Here is a 12572-nt window from a genome sequence, read left to right as displayed (position 1 = left end):
TCCTTAAAAAAGCCAATCAGAAGTAAATAGATTTTTTCACAAACACCATGAACATTACCTAATGGTAATAATATCTGCATGTGGAGGATGCAACTTGAGTCATTCAGTTTGTTTGTTTCTTTTTTCTTTCCTTGATCAGTGGATTTGAGTCTGAGTTTTCTTTTACTGTTTGAAGCTTTTGATCACTATTGGTCAGTGCATGGTCTTTTGTGTTTCTCTGTGTGCTGCCCTTCATTGAAGTCTTTTGATTTTTTTGTTAAACACTTAGAACTTTGTTCCTTTTTAACTGTTTTCAGTCTGAGCGAAGGCTCGCTTGAGTTTGTTGTCCTGATTTTGGCCACAAACCTCTGACAGCTAATGCCAATCTTATGCTATATACATTTATTGTCTCTAATGGTACATTTAGATGAGTTGAATAATGAAACTGATACATGTTCAAATTCTTTTTGTAATGAAGCGTTCTTAGTCAATACCTGACTTTAAACATACTTTAATGAGTAAAATAAGCCTCAAACACATTTATATAGTTTCCTCGATAACTAAAGAATTTCAAGGTGTAAACTGCAGAACCAAACCCTGATACTTGTTTAATCTTTTTTTTAAATTAATCACAGATAAACTGTTTAAAAGAAAAAGTTGTTAGTTGATATATGTTCCTTATTGAATTCTATTTCTTGGATCAGACCAGTCATTCTTTTTACAGAATAATGAACTGACCGAGAGTGCTCAGTAGCCAGTTCATTATTTAATAAAAATAAATATTTTCTCTTTTAGAGACGATATACTCATGTAAAGGTTTACATCTATCTTTGTTAATCCACAAAACCACATAAGAAGCACATCTAATCACAAATGAACATTAATCAGTTCTGATTATCTCTAACCGGCATATCAAAGTCCTTAATATATCAGACACTCTGTGAACTGAGTCTGTGTCCAGTCTTTTGGAAATGTTAAGTAGTTAAGATCTGAACCACTTTGGACAAGATCATCTGACACTTGTTAGAAGATCAAGTCTGAGACTTCGTGGTGCTGCTGGTAACCAGAGGTGAGGACCTACAGAGGACCAAAGCATTTATTAATAAAAACAGAAGAATAGTGTTAAAAACCAAAGAAACAGTGTAAAATAACGTTTTAATAACTTGGCTAAAGTTCCCACACAGACACTCAGACACAAGGAAGTGTCCTGGTAAACATTGCTCTGTTGAAAGCTGATGATTGAGGCGTTACAGAAACTGATGGAACTGAGCATAACAGGAAGTGAGGCAGTCATTTATTTTACATAAAGAAAATCTGATATATGATCTCAGTTGAAGTCTAAATTGTAAAGTGTACAGTTTACCTTCAATTATGCATGGTACATAGCATGTTGTTACTGTTGATGCTTCACAAAGCTCAGGTATGCTGCAAACTGAAACTATGCTGCATGCCATTACCAGTTTTTCTAGTTTTGTGGTAGAAACTTCCGTGAACACTGTTTCTGTGACTTAAAACACTTAACATCATACATCACACCTCTGTTTCTGATGAATATGATGTAAGACAGAGCAGAGAATAATACTGAATTTAATGACCAGCTCACTTCTTCCGACCGGAAGTGTTTAGGAATCTTTATATCATTTTATACCCTAGGTTTTTTCACATAGTTCACTGTACCAGACTCGCAGCTGGACCAACGAGGCTGGGCGCGTCCGCCATTTCCTTTCACTGTGTGTGATCAGAGTCCTGGAATCAGACTAAACACACTGAATATGACCTTGGCTTGGCCTTTGTTCCACAGTAACTGCTGTCAGACTAACTGTTACTTAGTTAGCTTAGCTAGCAGAGCAGCTAAGCTAACTAAGTAACAGTTAGCTTCCAGAGTTCATACTAAGAGTATGAACTCTGGAAGCAGTCAGCTTGGTCCTGGGCATTGTTACTGAAGTAAGGCTGCTCTCTGCCATTTCTGCAGCCATGTTTGACCTACTGCTTTGTTGAACTACAGTAATAGAGGAATTTGGAGGCTGAACTCGACTGTGTGACACTTTTTGTAGTGAACTGATGAAAGCTGCGTCTCAGATTGAGTGGATGTTAGTCCAACACAGCAAACATGACCTTTGCAGCTCTCAGTTGATGTGCACATGAATGATTTGTGTTTCCTCTGCAGGTGAAGGTAGAAAGTGTGTGTGAGCGGATGTGAATTGAGCAGCATGGATCAGTGTGAGGACAGAGAGGAGGGAGTCCCTCCCTCTAAAACCACTCTGTGTGGGGAACATGAGAGCCAGACCAAAGCTCAGAGGTGAGATGACCATCTCTAACTGTCCATGACTCTTCTACATGTCAAAGCTCAGCACTCACATCACTGCTCCATCATTATTCACAGGAACCAGCCCGGACCTCCACCCAGCTCTGTGTCCTGTAAGAGTGATGGGTCTAAAGATGCAATCATATATTTTAAAGGCCAGCAGGCGTCTGTTGCAGAGAGGTGAGCTGTTAGTAACATGAACTCTTTGATGTCAGTTTGGTGTCTGATTTAAATGAAATTCTTGATGTTGTTTCCTGGTCAAAAATATTCAATAAGCGAGGAATTCATTATACAACTTTTGATCATCATTTACGTCCAGTTGAGAATGAATCTGTGCACTCGCATATCAAATGAACTGAAATCAGTAGTGTGATCTCCAGTCTTGATATAAGGAATGAGAGAACTGACAGCTGTTATTTTAATCAGCCTGTCTCAGTTGTTTTAACTCTCAATATCACAAAGAAATGTGGTAACATCTGGACTGATGAGTTTACTGTCAGCATTTTAATCGCTAGTTTAAAGGCTGTAGGTAGCAGCCATTGCTCTAACACTGTATAAATGTAACGGGGCTCAGTGCCGCTTCTAATAGTCTGAGCTGCTTCCAGCTTTATTTGTGAAGAGCACAGCAGCTTACAAAACACGTTATTACACGGAGTTATTACACATTTTCATAAGCTAAGATGACCTTAACGGGGCTACGTACGGTCATGTTAGCATTAGCCACGTCAGCACGTTACCTTCAATAGGTGGTCAGACTGAGTAAAGAGGTGCACAGTCAGAGGTTCAGTTCTCCTTTTCACTACAGGGTCCCTTCATTCTTCACATATCCGTGTCGAGCCGAGTGTAAATCCCGAGGCAGCAAGGTCTTTGTACAAGCACACACGCTTCTTAGCAGGGCAAAGATATCAACACAAACAGCAGCATAGAAAAATCTAGGCAGACAGCTTGTGTCTGTCCAACCAATCCGAGAGCTCCTTACATCTCCCGGTGTGGCTAATTTGCATTGCAGCAGGATTTTTCAAATGAAGTTGCTAATCCAGCTGCTAATCCAAATGTTAATTCCTGAGCTAATCTGTGAGCAAACAGCAAAGGGAAATGGATTTTGAAATGAGGAGTGGAATCGCCATTTTAAAAAGCATTTTGAAAAGCATTTTGAAAATCACATTATTAAATTGGAATTCAAAAATGAATTTACAAATGCAGAATTTATTCTACAATTCATTATTTAAGCACAGAATTCTTTATTTTGATGCGCATGGCATCGAAATAAGCCCATTCCCCTCCAATACCATATTGGAGGGGAATGGGTTTTTTTTCAAGCTCTGTTTTAACCTTGCAACCATACAAATTAGAGTGTAATAGACCAGTGTAAACTTGCTAGATATGCAATAGACAGATAATATTTTTGTTTGGGCTGAGTTTTATAGAATCTGTGGAATTGTGTCGTTGGAAATGTGGGACAGGACTGAGCATATAAATAAATGAAGCGATATCTCACATTTATCCCAAGATGACTGAGCGACCTAAATAAACTAAACATACATGTTTACATGACTTCCCATATCATTCCACCAAGTAGAAATTGCATCATCATATTTTTTAAGTTACACTCTATTATAAATTTAACATGTGTCATTGTCCTGGGTCTGTGACCCAGCGCTTTGAGTTTATTGTTATTATTTTCTAGTTTATTCTGATTTTGTATTAGTTCTTTGTGTTTGGTTGTCGTGTATTATCCCTACCTGTGTCTCCCTCTGTACTCTGTTCATGTCTCTGAGTTTTGTGTTGTAAAACAGTCTGTGTCTTTCCTGTTTTACTTTGTAGGTCTGTGTCTCGTTATGTCCATTAGTTTCAGCTGTGTCCACCCCTGTGTGTCATTTCCTCATTACCTGGTGTGTGTATTTATAGTGTGTGTCTGCCTGTGCTCCTCGTCGCGTCGTCTGTGTTCCTCCGTGTTACTCTGCGTAGTTGGTATTTTGCCGTGTCTCTCGGTTCTCAGCTTGTGTTCTTCTCCATGTTACGTGTTCCAGGTTTATTCTTTTTTCCCAGTTTAGGTTTATGTTCAGTTCTGCCCTCACTTTTGTTATTTTCACCCTTTGTAAATAAACGCTCACCTGCATCTAGCCTTCATTTTGTATCCTTTTCTCAATACACCACACGACTGCTGCCCCAGCCATGACAACAAGGTGTCAAAAAGTTTGCAGCTGAATTAACACCACTTTTAGTAACATCCTCTGAATGCCTACTTTTAAAAACAGGATTTCAACAGAAATTGGAAAAATCAGATACAGTAAATGCGTCTTAACTGATCTGATACTCCTGACAAATACAGTATCACTACGGGTTTTCTCTTACGCAGCAGTTGTCCTTCTCTCCTGGATCGGCTGGAGCTTTCTTTAAGCTCCTTCTCATTTTTGAAAAATATCCAGCTGGGATAACCACATTTACTCAGGGCTGTCTTGATATGATATGTTCTTCTGCTTCCCTATGTGAAGTAGGTGGAATTAAGACACAGTTCCAAAAGCAAAAACACTTAGTCAGTGTTGAGATTGGTCCTGTTGCTGAGGTTGGGGTCATCCTGTAATCTCTTACTACCTCCAACGCTTCATTCAAACTTAAGGACTCAAACGTTCCTGCAATTTCCCAGAGATTTTGCATGGTTTATTCCTTATATTGAGGTTATATGGTAATGATTAGGGGTGGGAGGTATAACCGGCATACGGTAGAAACAAAAAGAATGGCAGAGATTTTGACTATACCGCTCTACCGCGATAGCGCATGTTGATGGTGTCATCAAGCTGCGCCTATTTTGATTGAAAACATCGCAGCGGCTGCAAACAGTATCATCTGCAAATTATACCGGGCGACAGTAATAGTGAAGAGATGAAGGAAGTTTTGGAATATGAGGAAAGCCAAAAACTGCCTTTCCTCCACTTCCGTACCATTGATTCATTAATGTTGAATTTTCTCACAGCTGCTCTATTCCCATGTTGTTGCAGTATATTAATGACTAACCTCGTATTGTGGATGAATGATCTCAGTTGTTCTCCTGACTGAAGGTTGGTCCGTTTTCAGCATCCTGCCATGCGATTGCATTTGTCCCTAACCATTAGGAACCCTCACGTTAATGTTTATCGAGTAAAAAAAAGTTGCTGCTAACGATCATGTAGCACATCATTATATACCAGCTAGTCCTGAAGTCCAACTTCAGTTGTTTTCAGAAATCTCTCAGTCAGAACATGCTATACCATGTTTAGCTGGAAACTAGCAAGCTAACTTCTAAGTCCGTTAAATTGAATAAATTCTGTTTTCATGGATGTTAAACTTAATTGTTACACCTGGTAAAGCAGCAACACTGATGATTTTATTAAAGATGAAAGAATTTAGACAGTTTTTAACTCTCAGTGATGCTGCAGTGTTTGTTTGACTATGGGACCTGAAGAGGATGGAGTTTTGGACCCAGATTACTCAGCGAGGCTCCTGACTATGGTAGCCGTAATGCTCCGACAATCCATCAAACAGTGCGGCCTCGTAGCTTACCAAAATCGTACTAAAATATTTTTTGATAGATTTTTGAGCGCTGTGTAACACATAAAATCAGTTCGAGATCAGTAAGCACAACCAGAATTCATACATAAGGCGCACCGGATCAAAAGGCGCACTGTCGATTTTTGAGAAAATTAAAGGATTTTATGTGCACCTTATAGTGCCGAAAATGCGTTATACAGAAGAAAAAATACATCGCGATATATATCGTTACCACACATACTTCAAATTACACTGCGATATGAATTTTAGGCAATATCACCCAGCTCTAGTAATGATGATGCTTTGCTTGAACAATAACAAGAAATACTTTTAAAAATATATAAAATATGTATCAGCTGTTAAGAATCTAAATTGCATAGTTAAAAAGATCATTAACAGCAGGTTAAACACTAATGCTTGTTAATTCTCTTCTGCCTGTCAGCATATTGAGGTTTTGCACTGATAACTATCTAAATTACTAAAAAGATAAATAGAGACTGCAGATGGGACATTATCGCTGGGACACACCCATTGTTGTATTTGGATTGTCTCTTTCACAGCACAAACATTTTTAACCTTGAAATCTTTGAACATTTTCAGATTAGATTAAAAAAAAAAATCACAAAAGTGATATGATATGCACCAGACAACTTGAGTAAGTAGGAAGGACCATGATATTTGCTGCTATTACCGTTAATTTATTTGGAACTCCTAATGCAACATTTGACTGACCAAATCACTTGAAATGTTAAGAACAAAGCACCAAATACTTTTTGCAGAAATACACACACACATAAATATTGTTATGCAATTGGAGTGTAAGTGTGTATTAAACCTGTAAAGGAATGTTCCCTCCACACTGCTCCCCCTAGTGAATGCACAAGACATCATCGGATGTCTGTGAAGGTTCTCAGTCATCCAGGTCATCGTTGGTCATACCCGTTGTTGTCATAGTCAAGCTGAAGAAGCTTCTCGGATCATCATCGGAGTTATTAAATATTGCTTAGGGACATTACTACTAATGGTGGCATCATCCACCATTAGTGGAGAAAAAATGGCGCCGGTGAGGTTGGCTGCCGTGCTGGATGCTCTGCCCCAACTTCTCCACTTTTTGCAGTTTTTCGTCACTTTTTGCTATATCTGCGATAATCTTGCATGGGCATCATGCAAAACACACAAATCCGCTACAGTAGAGACACTTTGGTTTCTATTGGTCTACAATACACGAACATTTCACCATGTCTAACTCCGGACCCAACCTGGCCAAAGGAGATCCTGAGAGAGAACAAAGGACGCGACCCTAAGCGACGGCCTCGAGGCTACGGGCTCCCATGCCCAGTATCCTGTTAGCCAATGTTCAATCCATCGAGAACAAGCTTGATGACCTCAGAGCCAGAATCAAGTTCCAGAGAGACATTCGGGACTGCAACCTCCTCTGCTTCACTGAGACTTGGCTGAACCCAGCGATACCAGACCACGCCGTGCAGCCGACGGGGTTCTTTTCGGTTTACCGCATGGACAGGACAAGGGAGTCGGGGAAGAAAAGAGGTGGTGGAGTGTGTTTGATGGTGAACAACAGATGGTGCGACAGCACAAACATCTCCCCACTCACACGCTCTTGCTCGCCCAATCTGGAGCTTTTGATCGTTAAATGTCGCCCTTTCTATCTCCCTCGGGAATTCACTGCGGTCATTGCCTGCACTGTTTACATTCCGCCTCACGCGGACTCGGACACTGCCTTATGTGAGCTACATGAGGCTCTCACACATCAACAAACACTTCACCAAGATGACGCACTCATTGTTATGGGAGATTTTAACAGAGTGAATCTCAAAGGGACATTTCACAACCTTCACCAGCACATCAACTGCCCCACCCAGGGCACGAGGACATTAGACCACTGCTACACCCCGTTCAAGAACTGTTACAAGGCTCAGCCCCTGCCGGCATTTGGAAAATTGGACCATGCCGCCATCTTCCTCATGCCTGCTTACAAACAAAGGCTAAAGCAGCAACCACCAATCAGGAGGGAGGTCACTCGCTGGATGGACCAATCAGTGGCCGCGCTGCAGGACGCACTGGATGACGCACTGGATGACGCAGACTGGGACATGTTTCGGCGCAGCTCTGATGACATCAACATGTTTACGGAAGCGGTTGTGGGATTTATTGGGAAACTAGTGGACGACACAGCAGAAAGAACTATCATCCGAACGTTTCCCAACCAGAAGCCGTGGGTGGATAAAAACATCCGCGATGCTCTGAGATCACGCACCGCTGCCTACAATGAAGGGCTCGTCTCCAGTAATATGGACCTATACAAGGCTGCGTCCTACAATGTGCGCAGCGCGGTCCGAAAGGCAAAGCGGAGCTACGGGGAAAAACTAGAGTCACAGCTACGACAGTGCGACTCTAGGAGCCTGTGGAAAGGACTGCGGACTATAACGGACTATAAACGACCAGCTTCTTCAATGATGAATGCAGATGCTTCACTGGCTGATGAGCTGAACACGTTTTATGCTCGCTTCGACGCCGCAGCAATTAAAACAACAAACGGCTGCACGCGCTCGGAGTGCACCAGTGAAGAAAATGCATTCGTCATCACAGAGGATGCCGTGAGGAACACCTTCAGGAGGGTGAACACCAGGAAGGCAGCAGTACCAGATGCAATCCCTGGCCGGGTCCTTAGAGCCTGCGCTGATCAGCTAGCACCGGTGTTCACGGAGACCTTCAACCTCTCCCTGGCCCAAGCTGTGGTTCCCACATGCTTCAAACAGTCCATTATAGTTCCTGTTCCAAAGAAACAACAGCCCGCTTGCCACAATGACTACCGTCCAGTAGCACTGACTTCAATTGTGATGAAGTGTTTTGAAAGACTGATGAGAGATCACATAACTTCTTCACTTCCTGCCACCATCAACTCACTTCAATTTGCTTACCAGACTAATCGTTCCACAGACGATGCCATATCTCACCTGCTCCACACATCCCTGAGTCACCTGGACACTGGCAGAGGGAATTATGTTAGGATGCTGTTCGTGGACTACAGTTCAGCATTCAACACAATAATTCCCTCTAAGCTTTTCACCAAGTTGACAGATCTAGGACTCAGCTCATCACTGTGTCAGTGGATCCTCAACTTCCTCACAGACAGACCCCAATCAGTGAGGGTGGGAAAACAAGTCTCCCCTCCATCTCACTCAAATTAAAAAACTTTAAGTTAGGATGAAATTGTGTTGTTGGCCAGGAACACATTTGACTCCAAGAAAGTTTTGTTTGAGCTCTGCCCTACTACCTCACAGCGGTGCGTTGGATATAAAGGACATCATAACAATATTAAACTCTGCCTTAAAGTGCTGAATGAGTGTGGTGAGAATATCCCCAGATTTGTCTCTCGTACCTGGATGATTTGCCGCCTCTTACACACTCCAGCATGGATGTGTGTTGTTTACTACGGAGAATGGACCAGCTATGTGCTGAGGTGGGTGCTTTAAAACATCCAATCAAACTACAGGCAGATGTTTTTGAGCAATTTAAGACCAATGCTGTCGAGGTCAACCAACGTGTGACTGCTCTTGAGTGTCAGTTTGAGGTGCTGACTGAGCCTATTACTCTGAACGCTCAGGGGCCGGAGACCGCTTCCCACTTCCCCTGTGGAAGCACTCAGAGGACCGGCAGGGGAGTCGAGTTAAAGGTGGCCCATGTGGAAGGCAGGGAACCGGAACTTTGGCTGGTTCAAAGACTGGGACAAGCACAGTGTCAGCGTTTTGTGCGGAGATATTGCTATGTGGTCAAGATCGGGCTCTGATGAGAGCCTCAGGTCCTAATATGGAAACTACTGCAACAAGGGAGGATTCTGTTGAGACAGAGCTTTTTACATGCTCCCCACAGTTGCGTAAAGTTGTGAAAAATGGCAGACTTTGTTGGAAGTTGGAGAAGGTTAATTCAGGTTCAGGAACGCATGCTTTTACCACTGGACGCAATAAGAGGCCTGGAGCTGTATCGATCATTGGCACTGGAGCTGTGAGTACAATCAAAACTGTGAAAACTAAATTGGTGAGCGTATTTGCCACTAAATTTGCCCTGGATGTAGATGCAGAAACTCTTGCTTTGTATTTGAGAGAGAAACTCAGTAGAGATGTGACCCGTCAAAAAATTTCTAGTTAACATAGCAAGTTATACTCTTTCAAGGTTACTGCTTAATGTAATGATGTGAGTTAAATGTACAATCCTTTACTCTAGCCTGAAGGGGCTCTGGTCTGGCGTTTTTCTAAACTGCGCAGACACGGTACAGTGGTGCCAAGCATAGGTATGAGGTAACTGTGTCAGACCATTTACCTTTTGGTTTTACTGTGAATGTGGAACAAATGCCAGCAATAACTGAAAATAATATTGCTACTATTTCTACCAGTGTAAAATTAGACTGGTCAGCATTTAGGGAAGATGACTTCTTAGCTTATTATAGTAATGCCGATATACCTCTGAAAAACATTTCTTTGCCCAAAGAAGTGATTTTGTACAAGGATGTCAACTGTAAGAATGTTGTGCATAAACATGAACTCTGCTCCATGTGTGATGATATAGTGACTGCTCTGTATGAAAGAGGAAAGAGGTGAAAGGTTTTAGTAATTGTAAACCATCTCTACCATCAACTGTTGACGGTGTTTCTGGGGCAGATAACATTGAAGCATTATGGAGACAGCATTACAGTGCGTTGTTTAACTGTATAAAAAGTGAACCATATGAAGACAATTCTGACATGAGCGATGAAGCAATTAGTGTAAGGACACATGAGGTAAATGAAACCATTTGCAGGTTATCTAATAGTAAATCTTGTGGCTTGGATCACATCACTGCAAAACATTTAAAACATGCTAGTTTAAGGCTAGCTCCTCTTCTAGCGCTCTGCTTCACTGGGTTTATGATTCATGGCATACTACCTGAGTCAGTGCTATGCATTTTACTTGTACCAGTTATGAAATATAAAGCTGCAAAAGTGAGTTGTCTGGATAATTATAGGCTGATTGCACTAGCCAGTATTTTATCTAAGGCGCTAGAAATAATCTTGTTTGATAGAGTTAGTGTTTTCATCTCTTCCCTGGATGATCAGTTTGGCTTCAAACCAAAGCATAGCACTGTCATATATATGTGTCACGGTCTGGCTGGCAGACCGTGGGGATGTGGGGAAAGGAGGACCCAAAACGCAGACTCTGCGATGCAAACAGTGCTCTTTATTTACAGTGAAAAGGCTGTAAAAACAATAACTCCCCGTTGCTCCCTCGAACCCCGTGTGCGTGCTTCCCTCCGATATCTGTGCTCGTGCTCCCCGCTGTTGTGTTTCCGCACCCCCGTGCGTGCTGCCTCTCCGGACCACTCCTCCTCCTGTAGGGAAACCAGAGACGCAGCCGTCAACACTAACCCTCGGCGGGCATATACGCACAGCACAGACCTACGCTAACACACACTGACTTGGTAAGATAACTCAATGATCCCGCGTCGGTGGGAGCTCCAAGACTCTCCTAAGTAGCTCCCCCGACGAGCCCTGATCAGCGGCAGGTGTGTGGCTTCGGGTGTGGCCAGTCCCTCCGCAGGGCCACACCCCTCAGGCCTGCAGGTGGCCGAGCTCCATCCTCCAGGCACACCCGCAGACATACACACCCATACCTCGCCTAAACATATGAGTGGGACACAGACTAACACAGCACAGAGAAACACACATATGTACACGCACAGAGAAGGAGAAACGACACCAAAAATACATAATAATAATACACAGGTCCATGACTGCCCAGGGATCCTGGGTCGCCCAGTCCCAGGACCCTGACAATATGCAGTCAAGGAAATAGTTTGTATAGGGCTAAAAATTCATCTGTCCTTATGTGTGTCATGGATGCCTCTAAAGTTTTGATCGAGTAAACCACAGAAACCCTTTGGATAAAGTGAAGCGACGGGAGTTCCTGGATACACTGTGAGGATTCTCTCTTACTGGCACGCTCATCAGAAGATGCAGGTTAAATGAAGAAGCAGTATTTCTGCCCCCCTTGCTGTCAGCAATGCTGTCAGACAGGGTGGGGTTTTAACTCCAATTTTATTTAATTTATTTGTTGATGATTTGTTCATGCAGCTAAAAGCCTATACCACTGGGTTTATATTAGGTATAACATTGATAAATCATCTTATACGTGCAGGTGACCTGGTTGTTTTTCGTCCAAGCAGTGCTGGTTTACAGGCGCTTCTTAATGTCTGTACTGAATATGGTGTGCTATATGATATAAAGTACAATGCTGTTAGAAGAGCTGTCTTGATATGGAGAACCTAGCAGGGTAGCTTGCTAAATTTCCCTGTGTTTAAACTTACCCAAAAAACTCTTGAAGTTCATAAAAAGGTTAAATACCTCGGTCACTATAATACTGACCAAATAAATGATGACGACATATACAGACAAAGGCAGAAGCTCTGTGTGCAAGCAAATACTACTGCACGCAAATTCAGCTCATGTTCACCTCCAGATAAAGTGGCTTTGTTTAAAGCATATTGCACACCTCTATCTACTGCCCACTTGTGGCCATTCTAAAAACAATGTAGCATGCAGAAGCTGCATGTTGCATGTAATGATGCAATGTGAATCCTTGTAGGATACCTAGAAGGGGTAGTGCCAGCCAGATGTTTGTAGCTGTGCATGTTTGGACTTGTAAAGCACTTTTAAGAAAGTTAATGTTCATTAATAGAGAATGACTGGATGACTCTAGAAACCGAATAA

The 12572-nt window shown here is 42.2% G+C and overlaps 1 protein-coding gene and 1 long non-coding RNA gene across 2 annotated transcripts in view; both read right to left on the bottom strand.

The window, feature by feature from the left end:
* The window catches only part of LOC145423493 (uncharacterized), a 60875-nt gene that overhangs the window by 22886 nt on the left and 25417 nt on the right, over positions 1-12572 (bottom strand). The window lies entirely within an intron of this gene.
* LOC145425852 (uncharacterized) lies at positions 11024-11625 on the bottom strand. The gene is made up of 2 exons (XR_013906612.1): positions 11282-11625; positions 11024-11194 (listed from the first exon to the last, which is right to left on the bottom strand). It is a non-coding gene; the product is annotated as an uncharacterized LOC145425852 (long non-coding RNA).

The sequence above is a fragment of the Astatotilapia calliptera genome, chromosome 3, assembly GCF_964374335.1.
Source record: "Astatotilapia calliptera chromosome 3, fAstCal68.1, whole genome shotgun sequence".
Taxonomy (NCBI): Eukaryota; Metazoa; Chordata; class Actinopteri; order Cichliformes; family Cichlidae; genus Astatotilapia; species Astatotilapia calliptera.
Note: the sequence above shows the minus strand (reverse complement) of the source record. Positions and strands in the feature narration are given on the sequence as shown.